General features: G+C 51.9%; 1 pseudogene; it reads right to left on the minus strand.

The window, feature by feature from the left end:
* LOC125128424 (serine/threonine-protein phosphatase 4 regulatory subunit 1-like) overlaps positions 1-14,326 on the minus strand; it is a 65,434-nt pseudogene extending 51,108 nt beyond the window's left edge.
* Between the last annotated feature and the right edge of the window lie 2,054 nt (positions 14,327-16,380).

A 16,380-nucleotide genomic window follows, 5' to 3' on the forward strand; every position in this document is an offset into this window, starting at 1 on the left:
CAGGGCCAAGGCCAAGGTCAGAAAGGAGGGCAACAAGGAGGACCATCATGCCCAGGGCCAAAACTGGGATGGAACAAATATGCCTGCTGTCCCCAGGAAGACCACTGGAAAAATGAGTGTCCCCAATTGTTAGGTGATTCCCAATCTGGTCCCAAGTATAGGGGAGGATGCTGGGTGGACCAGGGTGGATATAAGCTGGCCCAACAGCCACATGGGGCCCCCCAAAATGATTTGTAGGGCTGGCTGTTATGGGAGACTATGAGGAGGACTAGGACTGACCAGGCTCTATTTTGCTAGGCCCCCAATCCTGTGGGCTGAATGAATGTAGGGGGCCAACCCATTGACATCATAGTAGATACTGGGGCAGAACACTCAGTGGTAACTCAGCCCCCGGTGGGCCCACTCTCACAGAGGCAAGCCACCATAGTAGGGGCCACAGGCACCCAAACATGGTGCCCCTTCCTGCAGCCTAGACAATGTGCTTTGGGTGGACATGAAGTCATTCATCAATTTCTATACCTCCCTGACTGTCCTGTGGCTTTGGTGGCTTGGGACTTATTGGTAAAGCTACAGCCCCAGATAAATTTCAACTCCCACTGCCAAATGGCCCTGACCCTAGGGAACCCAGGGGTGGGGCCCATATGACAAAAGCAGTATTTCATCTCCTGTAAGGCCCAGACGGGAATTCAAAGGCACCTAGGAAGGCTCTAAAGTATGGAATTATCTGGCCTTGACAGTTACCTTGGAACACGCCTCTCCTGTAGGCCTGGAAACCAGGTACCAATGATTATTGGCCTGTTCCAGATCTGTGTGCAGTAAATCAAGCCACAGTCACCCTACATCTGGTCTTTCCAAACCCTCACACACTCTGTGTCCGTCTGGTCTTTCCAAACCCTCACACACTCTGTCCGTCTGGCCTCAATTTTTGCTTTCAGTGGAAAAGTGCTGAGAATGCTTACGAGGGCCAATTGCCTTCGACCAGATTGTCTCAAGGGTTTAAAAACTCCCCTACTATTTGTGGTACCACTTTAGTGTCTGATTTAAAAGCCTTCCCAGTGGACCAACATGGTTGCATGCTGCTCCAATATGTGGATGACTTGCGGCTGGTGGGGGGAACACAGAAATAATGCATTGATGGAACACAGCTTGTCCTTACCCTCCTGTGGGAGGCTGGCTACAAAGTTTCAAGAAAGAAAGTCCAACTCTGTCAAGAAAAAGTCAAGTACCTTGGTTTTCCCCTGTCTCAGAAACAATAGCAACTCAGCCCAGAAAGAAAACAGGCTGTCTGCTCCATCCCGGTCCTGACGACTAGATGCCAGATCTGTGAGTTTCTAGGGGCTGCAAGGTTCTGGAGGATCTGGATACCTAAATTTTCTGTTTTGGCAAAGCCCCTTTATGAGGCCACAAAGTGGGGAGAACGAGAACCTCTGTGGTGGGAACCAGAGCAACAAAAGGCCTTTGAAGCAATCAAGTGAGCCCTCGCCAATGCACCTGGCCTGGAACTCCCAGACATTTCCGAGCCCTTCATCTTGTACATGCATGCGCACACTGGGGTTGTAGTAGGGGTCTTAACTCAGATACTGAGGTCATGACATCATCCAGTGACATACCTTTCCAAGCAACTTGGTGCCATTGCCCAAGAGTGGCCACCCTTCCTGCAGGCACTGGCAGGCACAGCTCTCTTAGTGTCAGAAGCTGGTAAATTGACTATAGGACAAAAATTAACTGTCCGAGTACCACATTCAATGCTAATATTAATGGAGTTTAAGGAACAAGACTGTCCAACTAACGCCCAGATGGTCAAGTGTCAGGGAATGCTATGTGAAAATCCATGCATTGGCCTAAAAGTCGTGAGGACCCTAAACCCTGCAACCCTACTACCCACTAGGCTGGGCCAGCCAGGTCATGATTGTGTTGAAGTCATGGATGAAGTATTTTCCAGCCAACTGGATTTAACAGGCCAGGATCTCAAAGATCCAGATGCTGAATATTTCACTGATGGCAGCAGCTTTGTAAAAGAGGGATAATGTCTTGCTGGGTATTCGGTGGTGACCATACATTCCACCATTGAAGCAGAAGATGTACCAAAAGGGACTTCCAAACAAAAGACAGAGCTCATTGTGTTAAGCTGAGCCCTCCACCTGACGTCAGGAATGCATGTCCTTATATACACCAACTCCAAATATGCCTTCTCCACCCTCCATGTATGTGGGGCTTTATATAAAGAAAGGGGGCCTAATCAACTCTGGACAAAAGGACATAAAATATGGCAAAGAAATTCTTGAACTCTTAGATGCTGTGTGGGCTTCTAGAAAGGTGGCTGTCATACACATTCAGGGACAGGAAGGGGGAAACACCACAGTCGCTCAGGGAAAATGTAAAGTAGACTGAGAAGCAAAACTCACAGCCTCCAAAGGGAAAATAGAACCAGCAGCTCTGACTGCCACACTGTTCCCTGGTCCATTGGTGGAATGGGACCCACAACATGAAAACAGCAGGTTGAAAACTGAAAATGGAAACTACCTCTCAGGGGGATGGTGGAAATTTGAAGAGAGCCAAAGAGCAATTCCTGAGGACCTAGCCCAGGCCTTTGTCAAACAATTCGAGCAGGAGACTCACACTGACAAAATGGCTCTCCCGGACACACTGGGCCGACACTGTGACACCACACAGCTTTCCAGCAGAGCCCAGGTAGTATGAAGACAGTTTGAAACACGTGCCTGAAATAATCCGCACCTGGGACATAGGGCCACCCCTGAAATACAGACTGTTGGAGGGGCCCCATTCGAAAGGAGAGTTGTGGACTTCACTGAGCTTTCCTGAGTCCAAGGAAAAAATATCTGTTAGCACTCATGTGTACATTCGCCGGCAGGTAGAGGGCTTCGTTATTCACAGAAAAGACACGGGAATTGCCCTATTACTCATAAAGGAAATTATTCCCAGATTTGGGGTACCAATCACCAATGGACAAGAAGATTGTGGCTAAGAAGGGGCATTTCCCTAAAGGAAATATTTCCCAGATAGGGATACCAATCAAAAAAGGACTAGATATTTGGGGCTGAGGTGGTGAAAAAGGTGGTAGATTTTCCAGTGCCGGATGCCCTCTGGCTATCAGGATTGGGACAATGATTCTTCAGGCCTCCTCCCCATTTGTCACATGGGCGCATCAAGGGACAGCAAAGGGTGCATGGGAGGTGCACAAAGGGAGAGCTAAGTGGGAGAGCAGTGGTGCTATGCGCTGGACCTTGTCTCTCAAGAGGGCTCAGGAACCTCCTTTGTCTTACCAAGGGGGGGTCTTCTCTTGGCTCTATGCCACTGGAGAGATAATGTGAGCTTGAGCCAGGGCGGGGATAAGCAGACCGCTCTCTTGACAGATCCACAAAAGATCTGCTTGACGTTCCTTTTGGCCCCCTGGGGATAAGGGTGGATTTGGTCAGTGCCGTGGGGATGGGAAAGTCTGTGTCATGGCCAACTATTAACGGGGTCCGGATCAGGCATGCTCCACGTGGGGTCAAGATACTTTGAAAAAAGAGGGAAAGAGAGACATGGCAAGATGAACCAAGCAAGAAGGAAAGAATCAAGGCAAGATTAATGGCAAGGATTAAGGGATCACAGGAGAATAATCAAGGAGAAAAATTAATCATTCCATATTTACTCACCTAAAGGATTTGGAGATAAGGATTTCCAAGGTGAGGCATGGCCTAGGTGGTCATCAGCACGGAGAACGCCTTGGAGAGAGGGAGCTAGAGCCCAGGTGGAAGGGCCCTTCTTGGCGGGGGATGGAGCCCCCACCGTCGTCTGGGCCCCAGCCCCAGCAGCCCCGGGGACTGCTGAGCCCGAGAGAGAAGGAAAGCCTGAGAGGGGCTGTTCGAGCCTATGTCCACACGAGGGCGCCAGAGCCCCTTCCGGCCCCAGGTGCAGCTCCGAGGCTCTAAGAGGTGGGAGTGGCCAGGCTCCAAAGGCGCAGGCTCCAAGTGGTCGTTGGGGGCGGATGGAGGCTTGAGCGGGACGCACCCACAGCAGGCCCCCAGAGGATGTGCAGGTGTTTGCTGGGCACCAGGGACTCTCTCCTCCGAGACACGTGCTGTCAGGCGGAGGGCGGAGGTGAGCCTTCCGGATTTGGAGGTGGGTTCGCCGCCTGGTTGGGTGGCAGTGGGTTTGGAAGGCTTGAAACAGGTCCTGGGCTTTGGCGTGCTTGGGGTTCCTTCGAGGCAGGCGCCCAGACACACACAGCCTCAGGATTGGACCGCCAGCTGGCCCTGGTCAAGCCCTCCGCATCAGGGCTTCAGGTAGGTGAGAAGGAGTGGGGTGCTGAGGAATCCATGGGGGGCTTCGGGGGCAAGAGTGTTGGGAGCTGGGCTCATCCGCCTGTTGTCTGTGTCTCTCTCTCTCTCTCTCTCTCACACACATATACAGACACACACACACAGACACACACACACACACACACACTCAGGAGGCTGAGGGAACTGTCCTTGTGTCCTTTTGAGAAGAGCCTCTCTTGGCAGCAGGGCGCCAGGCTCTGGAGGCCTGATTGAAAGCAGGTCTGATGCGTTAAGGACTCTGGATTGGTCTCCTCCAGCAAGCTCTCAGGGGAGTTCCCACGTGGCTGGCCAGCTTCCGAGGCTCTCCTGGTCCCTGCTGTGGCTGGGGCAAGAGCTGCACTGGGTGATCCCCCTCTGGCTAGACCACATCTCCGTGTGGCAGGGGGCACCCGAATCCATGGACAAGGAATACGAGGCATGGAAGTGAATGAGCTGAATGGATCCAGAAAGGAGTGAAGGTCCATCTCTCGTTCCCTCCCTCGTTCTCTCACCCTTTCTCTCCTCCCTCCCTCTCTCTCTCTCTGTCCAGACACGCCCACATGCATACGCATGCAGCGCGAGTAGGAAACAAGAGCTAGGCGCTGGAGAGACAAATCCATCCTAAGTCTCTCCTGAGCCAATACCTCGGGTGGGAGTGGGTTGGAAGGGCCAGGCTGGGGATGCCCAGCCTGGGAGTGGCTGCTTTGGCCGAGCAGAGTGGATGTGCATGCCACACACGGGTGCAGGAGAACACCTGGGGAAGTCAATCCACTCCAAACGAAGCATGTCTTTATGCTCATCACTTCCTCCTGGCCAGGGAATTCGGTCGGGTCCGATGGGCTAGGCAAGGCAATCTGGACGGAATCCACGGAGTCCTTCGGCCCGTCTCTTTTCCCGAGGGGCAGCACTCCCGAGCGGGACACCTTGTCTGGAGAGCGCTGAGACGCTCATGTGTTGGGGTTGAATGGTCAGGACTCCTTTTGGCTGGTCGCTGATCGCAGTGGATGCATTGCAGTTTCCCAACCAAGGGATCCCATCTGCCATGTCTATCCATCCTGTTTGGCTGCCCTTCTCCTCCCTTGGGTTGCAAGAAGAGGGACTAGACCTCGTAGCTTCTGCTCCATGGAAGGAGGGCTGTGGCACCCCCCTCCAGGCCAAGGGTTTGGATCGCGGACCTCCCCAATGCCAGGCATTCCCACAGCCTCGCCCTCCCATGTGGCAAGCACCATCTGGATGGCAGTGCAGGGGTTTCTTTCCTGGAAGGCAGCTCCTGGGTGTCCCTGGTGAGATGGGAGGGGGAAGGGGTTTCCCATGGGCTGTGTGTCTCCCTCCCAGACCTCTTTGCTTTCGTGGGGGCATTTCTCTTCGCAACACTGGGGCTGCCCATGGCACCTTTTTCTGAGCCCTTGGATTGCCGCTTCGGTTGGGGCGAAGGACAGCTGCTGGCTAAGCCAAGCGTCTGTGCATGGACCTCGAGTGTCTTTGCATGTGTTGCTCTTGGGAAGAGGGCTGCCTGAAGCGAGTGGGGCGTTTCAGGCTGAGAAGAGACCCTTTGTCTGGGTCTATGGCCGTGAGGGGTAGTGCTGGGTCTGACGGTGGTTCCAGGGTTCTTTGGGGGATGCCCTGGATCGTGCGGTCCCTCGTGGTTGAACAAACGGACGTCCACGCCCAGCCGGTGTGGGGGCCCCTTCTTTTGCACAGCCTGCCCAGGGGTTGTCGTTGAAAGGCGTCCTCAGGATGGCCATGGGGACAGGGCTGAGGAGGACTCTCGAGCTGGTTGGGGTTTGGACTTCTCTAGGCATGCGTGATGGTGTTCCTTGGTCTGGTGCTGGATGCCGGCTGGCTCTCTGGACTTGGCAGGGTTTCTTCAGGGCCCCTCCCCACCTGTGGCCTGGGTGGGTGGGTTTCTGTTCTCGTTCCTGGGTTGCGTGCTGGAGCTGATCAGTGTGGAAGCCCAGGGTGACCTGGGTTTTGGGATGCGCATGCAGGGGCTGTGAGGCTTCGCCGGGTGGTGCCCAAAGGGAGAGCGAATTGGGAGAGCAGCCGTGCCAGGCGCTGGGCATTGTCTCTCAAGAGGGCTCAGGAACCTCCCTTTGTCTTTCCACGGGAGGCTCGGCTCTTCTTTCTATGCCCCTGGTGAGATGATGGGAGCTGGAGGCAGGCCGGGCCTCTGCAGGCCGCTCTCTTGACGGATCCACCAGAGCTCTGCCTGAGCTTCCTTCCGGCCCCCTGGGGAGAAGGGCTGATTGGGTTGGTTTGGTGTGGTTGGGAACCTCTGTGCCTTGGGAAGCACCAACGGGGATCCAGAGCAGGCACACTGCAGGTGGGGTCAAGAGACCTTGGCAACCAAGGGAGAAGGCGAGACCTGGCGAGATGAACCAAGCCAGAAGGAAAGAATCGACGCAAGACTTAAAGGCAAGGAGGATGGAATCCCAGGGAGATCACGAAGGGGGAGAACGACTCGTTCCATCCTTCCACACCTCTCTTCCTAACTCCATATGGGCAAGGCTCTATGCACACGGTAGCAGGCTGGCACACCCGGATGGCTTTGGAGCGAAGGATGTCCACGGCGAGGCATGGCCTAGGTGGGCATCTGCACGAAGAACGCCTTGGAGAGAGGGAGCTAGAGCCCAGGTGGAAGGGCCCTTCTTGGCGGGGGATGGAGCCCCCACCGTCGTCTGGGCCCCAGCCCCAGCAGCCCCGGGGACTGCTGAGCCCGAGAGAGAAGGAAAGCCTGAGAGGGGCTGTTCGAGCCTATGTCCACACGAGGGCGCCAGAGCCCCTTCCGGCCCCAGGTGCAGCTCCGAGGCTCTAAGAGGTGGGAGTGGCCAGGCTCCAAAGGCGCAGGCTCCAAGTGGTCGTTGGGGGCGGATGGAGGCTTGAGCGGGACGCACCCACAGCAGGCCCCCAGAGGATGTGCAGGTGTTTGCTGGGCACCAGGGACTCTCTCCTCCGAGACACGTGCTGTCAGGCGGAGGGCGGAGGTGAGCCTTCCGGATTTGGAGGTGGGTTCGCCGCCTGGTTGGGTGGCAGTGGGTTTGGAAGGCTTGAAACAGGTCCTGGGCTTTGGCGTGCTTGGGGTTCCTTCGAGGCAGGCGCCCAGACACACACAGCCTCAGGATTGGACCGCCAGCTGGCCCTGGTCAAGCCTTCCGCCTCAGGGCTTCAGGTAGGTGAGAAGGAGTGGGGTGCTGAGGAATCCATGGGGTCTTCGGGGAAAAGAGTGTTGGGAGCTGGGCTCATCCTCCTGTTCTCTCTCTCTCTCTCTCTCTCTCCCTCTCACACACATACAGACACACACACAGACACACACACACACACACACACACACACACTCAGGAGGCTGAGGGAACTGTCCTTGTGTCCTTTTGAGAAGAGCCTCTCTTGGCAGCAGGGCGCCAGGCTATGGAGGCCTGATTGAAAGCAGGTCTGATGCGTTAAGGACTCTGGATTGGTCTCCTCCAGCAAGCTCTCAGGGGAGTTCCCACGTGGCTGGCCAGCTTCCGAGGCTCTCCTGGTCCCTGCTGTGGCTGGGGCAAGAGCTGCACTGGGTGATCCCCCTCTGGCTAGACCACATCTCCGTGTGGCAGGGGGCACCCGAATCCATGGACAAGGAATACGAGGCATGGAAGTGAATGAGCTGAATGGATCCAGAAAGGAGTGAAGGTCCATCTCTCGTTCCCTCCCTCGTTCTCTCACCCTTTCTCTCCTCCCTCCCTCTCTCTCTCTCTGTCCAGACACGCCCACATGCATACGCATGCAGCGCGAGTAGGAAACAAGAGCTAGGCGCTGGAGAGACAAATCCATCCTAAGTCTCTCCTGAGCCAATACCTCGGGTGGGAGTGGGTTGGAAGGGCCAGGCTGGGGATGCCCAGCCTGGGAGTGGCTGCTTTGGCCGAGCAGAGTGGATGTGCATGCCACACACGGGTGCAGGAGAACACCTGGGGAAGTCAATCCACTCCAAACGAAGCATGTCTTTATGCTCATCACTTCCTCCTGGCCAGGGAATTCGGTCGGGTCCGATGGGCTAGGCAAGGCAATCTGGACGGAATCCACGGAGTCCTTCGGCCCGTCTCTTTTCCCGAGGGGCAGCACTCCCGAGCGGGACACCTTGTCTGGAGAGCGCTGAGACGCTCATGTGTTGGGGTTGAATGGTCAGGACTCCTTTTGGCTGGTCGCTGATCGCAGTGGATGCATTGCAGTTTCCCAACCAAGGGATCCCATCTGCCATGTCTATCCATCCTGTTTGGCTGCCCTTCTCCTCCCTTGGGTTGCAAGAAGAGGGACTAGACCTCGTAGCTTCTGCTCCATGGAAGGAGGGCTGTGGCACCCCCCTCCAGGCCAAGGGTTTGGATCGCGGACCTCCCCAATGCCAGCCTCGCCCTCCCATGTGGCAAGCACCATCTGGATGGCAGTGCAGGGGTTTCTTTCCTGGAAGGCAGCTCCTGGGTGTCCCTGGTGAGATGGGAGGGGGAAGGGGTTTCCCATGGGCTGTGTGTCTCCCTCCCAGACCTCTTTGCTTTCGTGGGGGCATTTCTCTTCGCAACACTGGGGCTGCCCATGGCACCTTTTTCTGAGCCCTTGGATTGCCGCTTCGGTTGGGGCGAAGGACAGCTGCTGGCTAAGCCAAGCGTCTGTGCATGGACCTCGAGTGTCTTTGCATGTGTTGCTCTTGGGAAGAGGGCTGCCTGAAGCGAGTGGGGCGTTTCAGGCTGAGAAGAGACCCTTTGTCTGGGTCTATGGCCGTGAGGGGTAGTGCTGGGTCTGACGGTGGTTCCAGGGTTCTTTGGGGGATGCCCTGGATCGTGCGGTCCCTCGTGGTTGAACAAACGGACGTCCACGCCCAGCCGGTGTGGGGGCCCCTTCTTTTGCACAGCCTGCCCAGGGGTTGTCGTTGAAAGGCGTCCTCAGGATGGCCATGGGGACAGGGCTGAGGAGGACTCTCGAGCTGGTTGGGGTTTGGACTTCTCTAGGCATGCGTGATGGTGTTCCTTGGTCTGGTGCTGGATGCCGGCTGGCTCTCTGGACTTGGCAGGGTTTCTTCAGGGCCCCTCCCCACCTGTGGCCTGGGTGGGTGGGTTTCTGTTCTCGTTCCTGGGTTGCGTGCTGGAGCTGATCAGTGTGGAAGCCCAGGGTGACCTGGGTTTTGGGATGCGCATGCAGGGGCTGTGAGGCTTCGCCGGGTGGTGCCCAAAGGGAGAGCGAATTGGGAGAGCAGCCGTGCCAGGCGCTGGGCATTGTCTCTCAAGAGGGCTCAGGAACCTCCCTTTGTCTTTCCACGGGAGGCTCGGCTCTTCTTTCTATGCCCCTGGTGAGATGATGGGAGCTGGAGGCAGGCCGGGCCTCTGCAGGCCGCTCTCTTGACGGATCCACCAGAGCTCTGCCTGAGCTTCCTTCCGGCCCCCTGGGGAGAAGGGCTGATTGGGTTGGTTTGGTGTGGTTGGGAACCTCTGTGCCTTGGGAAGCACCAACGGGGATCCAGAGCAGGCACACTGCAGGTGGGGTCAAGAGACCTTGGCAACCAAGGGAGAAGGCGAGACCTGGCGAGATGAACCAAGCCAGAAGGAAAGAATCGACGCAAGACTTAAAGGCAAGGAGGATGGAATCCCAGGGAGATCACGAAGGGGGAGAACGACTCGTTCCATCCTTCCACACCTCTCTTCCTAACTCCATATGGGCAAGGCTCTATGCACACGGTAGCAGGCTGGCACACCCGGATGGCTTTGGAGCGAAGGATGTCCACGGCGAGGCATGGCCTAGGAGGGCATCTGCACGAAGAACGCCTTGGAGAGAGGGAGCTAGAGCCCAGGTGGAAGGGCCCTTCTTGGCGGGGGATGGAGCCCCCACCGTCGTCTGGGCCCCAGCCCCAGCAGCCCCGGGGACTGCTGAGCCCGAGAGAGAAGGAAAGCCTGAGAGGGGCTGTTCGAGCCTATGTCCACACGAGGGCGCCAGAGCCCCTTCCGGCCCCAGGTGCAGCTCCGAGGCTCTAAGAGGTGGGAGTGGCCAGGCTCCAAAGGCGCAGGCTCCAAGTGGTCGTTGGGGGCGGATGGAGGCTTGAGCGGGACGCACCCACAGCAGGCCCCCAGAGGATGTGCAGGTGTTTGCTGGGCACCAGGGACTCTCTCCTCCGAGACACGTGCTGTCAGGCGGAGGGCGGAGGTGAGCCTTCCGGATTTGGAGGTGGGTTCGCCGCCTGGTTGGGTGGCAGTGGGTTTGGAAGGCTTGAAACAGGTCCTGGGCTTTGGCGTGCTTGGGGTTCCTTCGAGGCAGGCGCCCAGACACACACAGCCTCAGGATTGGACCGCCAGCTGGCCCTGGTCAAGCCCTCCGCATCAGGGCTTCAGGTAGGTGAGAAGGAGTGGGGTGCTGAGGAATCCATGGGGTCTTCGGGGGCAAGAGTGTTGGGAGCTGGGCTCATCCGCCTGTTGTCTGTCTCTCTCTCTCTCTCTCTCTCACACACATATACAGACACACACACACAGACACACACACACACACACACACTCAGGAGGCTGAGGGAACTGTCCTTGTGTCCTTTTGAGAAGAGCCTCTCTTGGCAGCAGGGCGCCAGGCTCTGGAGGCCTGATTGAAAGCAGGTCTGATGCGTTAAGGACTCTGGATTGGTCTCCTCCAGCAAGCTCTCAGGGGAGTATCAGCTGATTTCTCTACAGAAACACTATAGGCCAGGAGGAATGGCAAGAAATTTAAAGTAAAAGGAAAAAAATACTGCAATGTAGAATACTCTATCCAGCAAGATATTATTTAAAATAGAAGTGGAAATAAAAATTTTTTCCAACAAACAAAAACTAAAAGAATAGAGCAACACAAATCCCAGGCTAAAAGAAATACTGAAAGGGCTTCCCTAAAGCAAAAATAATAAGAAAGGAAGAAAAAAGAATAGAAAAAAAATAAGAGAAGGAAGAACTAGCTAGACTGAGGAAACCCGCATCATAGAGCAGTCACTCAATAAGCAGCATACAGATTTAATCGAACATGCTTCAAACAAAATCAAATTAACAGAAAATAAAAGAGTCATCAAAATCATAAAATGTGGGCAAGGGATGTTAGGAAATAAATAGACCCTGTTTATTTGTTTGTTTGTTTGTTTCTCTTCTTAATTTTAATATAGTAATGAAGTGTTTGAACCTACAGGACCATCAGGCTAAAACACACAATTATAGGAAGGGGTTAGCATACTTAAAAATCAGGGCAACCACAAGCCAAAACCAAATTGTATAAAGTGGAAAAAAAAACACACTCAAGCAGATAATAACAGGAGACCATCCAACCAAAAAAAAAAAAAAAAAGAAAAAAGAAAGGAAAATGAGAACCATAGAATCACTGGAACACGAGGTTCAAAATGGCAATAAATAATCATCTATCAATTATCACCTTAAATGTCAATGGACTGAATGCCCCAATCAAAAGACACAGAGTGGTCTGAGTGGAATAAAAGGCAAAAACCTTCAATATGCTGCCACAAGAAGAACTCACCTTAAGACAAAGGATACATATAGATTGAAAGTGAAAGGGTGGAGAAAAATATTTCACGCCAATAGACATGACAGTAAAGCAGGCGTCACAACACTCATATCAGACAAAATAGACTTTAAAACAAAAGACATAAAGAAGACAAAGAAGGACACTACTTAATGATTAAGGGATCCATCCAAGGAGAGGATGTTACTATCGTCATATATGCCCCAAAACAGGAGCACCCGAACATACAACAAACATTAACACAGACATAGGGAGATATTGATGAGAATACAATCATGGTAGGAGACCTTAATACCCCCTCACATCCATGGACAGACCCTCTAGACAGAAAACCAATAAAGCAACAGAGATCCTAAAGGAAACAATAGAAAAGTTAGACTTCATGGATTCTTCAGGACACTACACTACATCCAAAAACACAGAATACACATTCTTCTCAATAGCTCATGAGAACATTCTCAGAATCGACCACATATTGGGACACAAAGCTAAACTCAATAAATTTCGGAGCATAGAAATTATCTCAAGTATCTTCTCTGACCACAATGCCATGAAATTAAGAATTAACCATGGGAAAAGGAAAAGAAAAACCCTACCACAATGGAGACTAACACACCATGCTACTAAAACCAATGGGTCAATAGGAAATCAAGAGGACATTAAAAACATACTGAAACAAATGATAATGAAGACACACGCTCTCAAAATCTATGGGAGGCGCGAAAGCAGTGCTCAGAGGGAAATTTATAGGGCAAATCAGCCTTCTCAAAAAAGAAGAGAAGACCCCAAATTGCCAACTTAACCCTCCACCTAAACGAACTAGAAAAGAAGAACAAGAAGACTGAAAGTCAGCAGAAGGAAGGAAATTGAACAGATCAAAGAAGAATCCTAACATACAGAGATGTCAAAAACAATAGAGAAAATTATAAACAGAGGCTGGTTCTTTGAAAAGGTGGAACAAAATTGACAAACCCCTGGCCAGACTCACTAAAAAGAGGAGAGAGAAGAACCCAAAATAGACCCAAAATTAGAATGAAAAAAAGGGGGAGTTCCCATCGGGGCGCAGTGGTTAACGAATCCGACTAGGAACCATGAGGTTGCGGCTTTCGGTCCCTGCCCTTGCTCAGTAGGTTGACGATCCGGCGTTGCCTTGGGGAGCGTTTGGTTGAGGGGTTGTGGCAGAGGGGGGACGCGAGCTGAAGACTCGGATCACGGGGGGGGTGCGTTTCTGTGGAGCATCTGGCAGTAGTGGCCGGGGTGGCTACAGGACGTCCGATACTTATTCAACCCACAGTAGCCTTGGAACGAAGCGTTCCATAAGGTGGGGCCGGAGAGGGGAAAAATGCCACACACAGCCACAAACGGGGTGGCTGCCAACGATACTGCGGGGCGCGCAATGGAAAATAAAAGCACAACAACAACAAGGGGCGGGGGGGGACGAGAGACACACAACAGACAGACAAATACAAAAAGAGCAAAAAAACAAAAAAACCGAAAAATGAAAAGGAGAATCACAATGGATACAGCCAGAAATACAAAAAAAAACCTAAGATGAACAGTACGCGAATGTAACAGACTATAGAAAAACGACCTGTAGAGAGACGGGTGTGCAAGGAAGTAACATAAAAAGCAAGTTAGTTGTGGGAGACAATGCGTAAAAAGGGAAGAAGGTTGGAGAAAAAAAAAAAATGGGACTGGGGGGATAAGGATCAAAATATGTCGCAGAATAAATTTATCGTAAGAATCGTTTACAAAGCCTGACGCCTGACCGACAAGAACACAGGCTTGATGAATAACAAGAAAGAAGACTGTGAAATAACACCGATATTCAATCCCAACTGAACACAGAACCACCGCGATCAACTAGAACAATGAAACATTAGAGGATCACTCGTTGTAGTAAAAGTATAATATAGTCATAAATAATAATATCACCTAAAAAATATAAGACAATCACTCTCTACCCACAAATATCACCCTCCGGTTCTCATGAAACGGGGCATGCGGGGCAGATGGCTGACACATTTACTCCCACGCTGTGATGAACCATCTGCTGCATCCTCGGCAACATTATTGCTAAGCGGTAAGCTGAGTGCATGTGCCCAGAGGACCATCCTAACTCACTTTCAAACTGTGTGTGCGAGACGACTCAGACTGTCGTGGCGGGGAAGTGGCACGGGGGAAGAACGTCGCGCGAAGAACATTCGTATAGGCGCGGATCTGCCCTGTCAGCACCCCCCCCCCCCCGCCGCCGGACGCATTTGCGGGACCACCCCCGTCGGGCAGGCTGTAGCCCGCCCCAAAAATTGGTGCACGCGCTCTCGAGCCTCGTCATCTTGTGACCCGCCGCTCGTCGCATATCCCCCCGTCCCGCGCGTCTCGGCGGCGGACGCACACGTAAGGACGCAGAGGCCGCCGCTCTCTCGCACGCACACATCTCTCTTCTCTCCGCTCTGCGTCTGCTTGCTCGTCGCTGCCTCCGTGGCTCTGTGTCGGTTGGGCGGGCCGCCTCCATGATTCATCGCTAATGCCTCTAGCTAACCATTACAGTCAGATACGTCCTGGGCGAAAAAGAAAACCTAGCTCACGGGCACAATATGCTGGACGAGAAAGTCAGGGTACTGCAAGGTTCCCAGGCTAGGGTGAGTAAGATAGCAAAACAATCTGGAGCCACTCGCCCAATAACTCGTCTCAGACGTCAGTACACGAATCAACACATCTGGCGTAAATGCATCAGATCGCTGTCGTTCTCATGACCAGTGTCTCACGGCTCTACATCCTCCAGGATTCCCCAGGATGGTTCAACATACGCAAAATCAATCAACTTCATACATCACATTACCAAAAATAGTCAAAATCATATGATCATCTCAATAGATGGCAGAAAAAGGCATTTGACAAAGTCCAAACATCCGATTCATGATCAAGTCCTCACCAAAGTGGGTATAGAGGGAACATTCCTGAACATAATCAAAGCCATTTTATGATAAACCCACAGCAAATATAATACTCAATGGGGGAACAACTGAAAGCCTTCTCCTCAATCGCGAACAAGACAGGGATGCCCACTCTCACCACTGCTCTTCAAACTAGTTTTGAAGTCCTAGCCACAGCAACTTGACAACCAAAGAATAAAAGACATCCATATAGGAAGAAAGAGATCAAATGTCACTGTATGCAAATGACATGAACTATACATCGAAACCCCTAAGGACTCAACCCCAAAACTCCTTGAACGATGAATAAATTCAGCAAAGTAGGCAGGATATAAGATGAAACATTCAGAAGTCAGTGCATTTCTGTATTACCAGCAATGAAATATTAGAAAGGAGTACAAAAATACGATTCTCTTAAAATTGCACCTCACAAAATCAAATACCTCGGAATACACCTGACCAAGGAGGTAAGGACGCTATATGCCGAGAACTATAAACTTTAATCAAAGAAATCAAAGAAGATGAAAGAAATGGAAAGATATTCATGTTCCTGGATTGGGAAAATCAATATTGTAAAATGGCCATACTACAGATTCATGCATCTACAGATTAATGCAATCCCTATCAAAGACCATGACATTTTTCACAGAACTAGAAACAAACAATCCAAACCATTATATGGAACCACAAAGACCCGAATCGCCAAAGCAATCCTGAGAAACAAGAAACCAAGCGGAGGCAATAACTCTCCCATACCTCAAGAATACTACAAAGCCACAGTCATCAAAACAGTGTGGTACTGGTATCAAAACAGACAGACAGACCCATGGAACAGAATAGAGAACACGGAAATACACCCTGACACCTATGGTCAATTAATCTTTGACAAGGGAGGCAAGAAAACATACAATGGGAAAAAGAAAGTCTCTCAGCAAGCATTGCTGGGAAAACCGGACAGCTCCATGCAAAGCAAGAAACTAGAACACACCCTCCACCACGCACAAAAATAAACTCCAAATGGCTGAAAGACTTAAATATACGACAGGACACATCAAACTCCTAGAAGAAAAACATGGCAAACACTCTCGCATCAACCTCATGAATATTTTGCTGGGTCAGTCTCCAAAGCAATAGAAATTAGAGAGCAAAAATACACACCCATGGGACAACCTCCACCTAAAGGCTTTGCACAGCAAAGGAAACCCAAAAGAAAACAAAAGACAACCTACAGAATGGGAGAAAATCGTTTCAAATGATGCAACCGACAAGGGCTTAATCTCTAGAATATAAGAAGCCAACTTATACAACCCAACAGCAAAAAGCCATCAATCAATGGAAAAATGGGCAAAAGACCTGAATAGACTGTTCTCCAAAGAAGATACAGATGGCAACAAACACATGAAAAATGCTCAACATGCTGTTATAAGAGAAATGCAAATCAAAACTACCATGAGATACCACCTCACACCAGTCAGAATGGCCATCATTCATAAATCCACAAAAACAGTGCTGGAGGGGGTGTGGAGAAAAGGAACCTCCTGCGACTGTGGTGGGAATGTAACTGTAGCAGGCCACTATGGAGAACAGTTGGAGATACCTTAGGAAATCGATACATAAACTTCCATAGGACGCCTCTCAAT

This window comes from Phacochoerus africanus, chromosome 5, assembly GCF_016906955.1.
Source record: "Phacochoerus africanus isolate WHEZ1 chromosome 5, ROS_Pafr_v1, whole genome shotgun sequence".
In the NCBI taxonomy this organism is placed as follows: domain Eukaryota; kingdom Metazoa; phylum Chordata; class Mammalia; order Artiodactyla; family Suidae; genus Phacochoerus; species Phacochoerus africanus.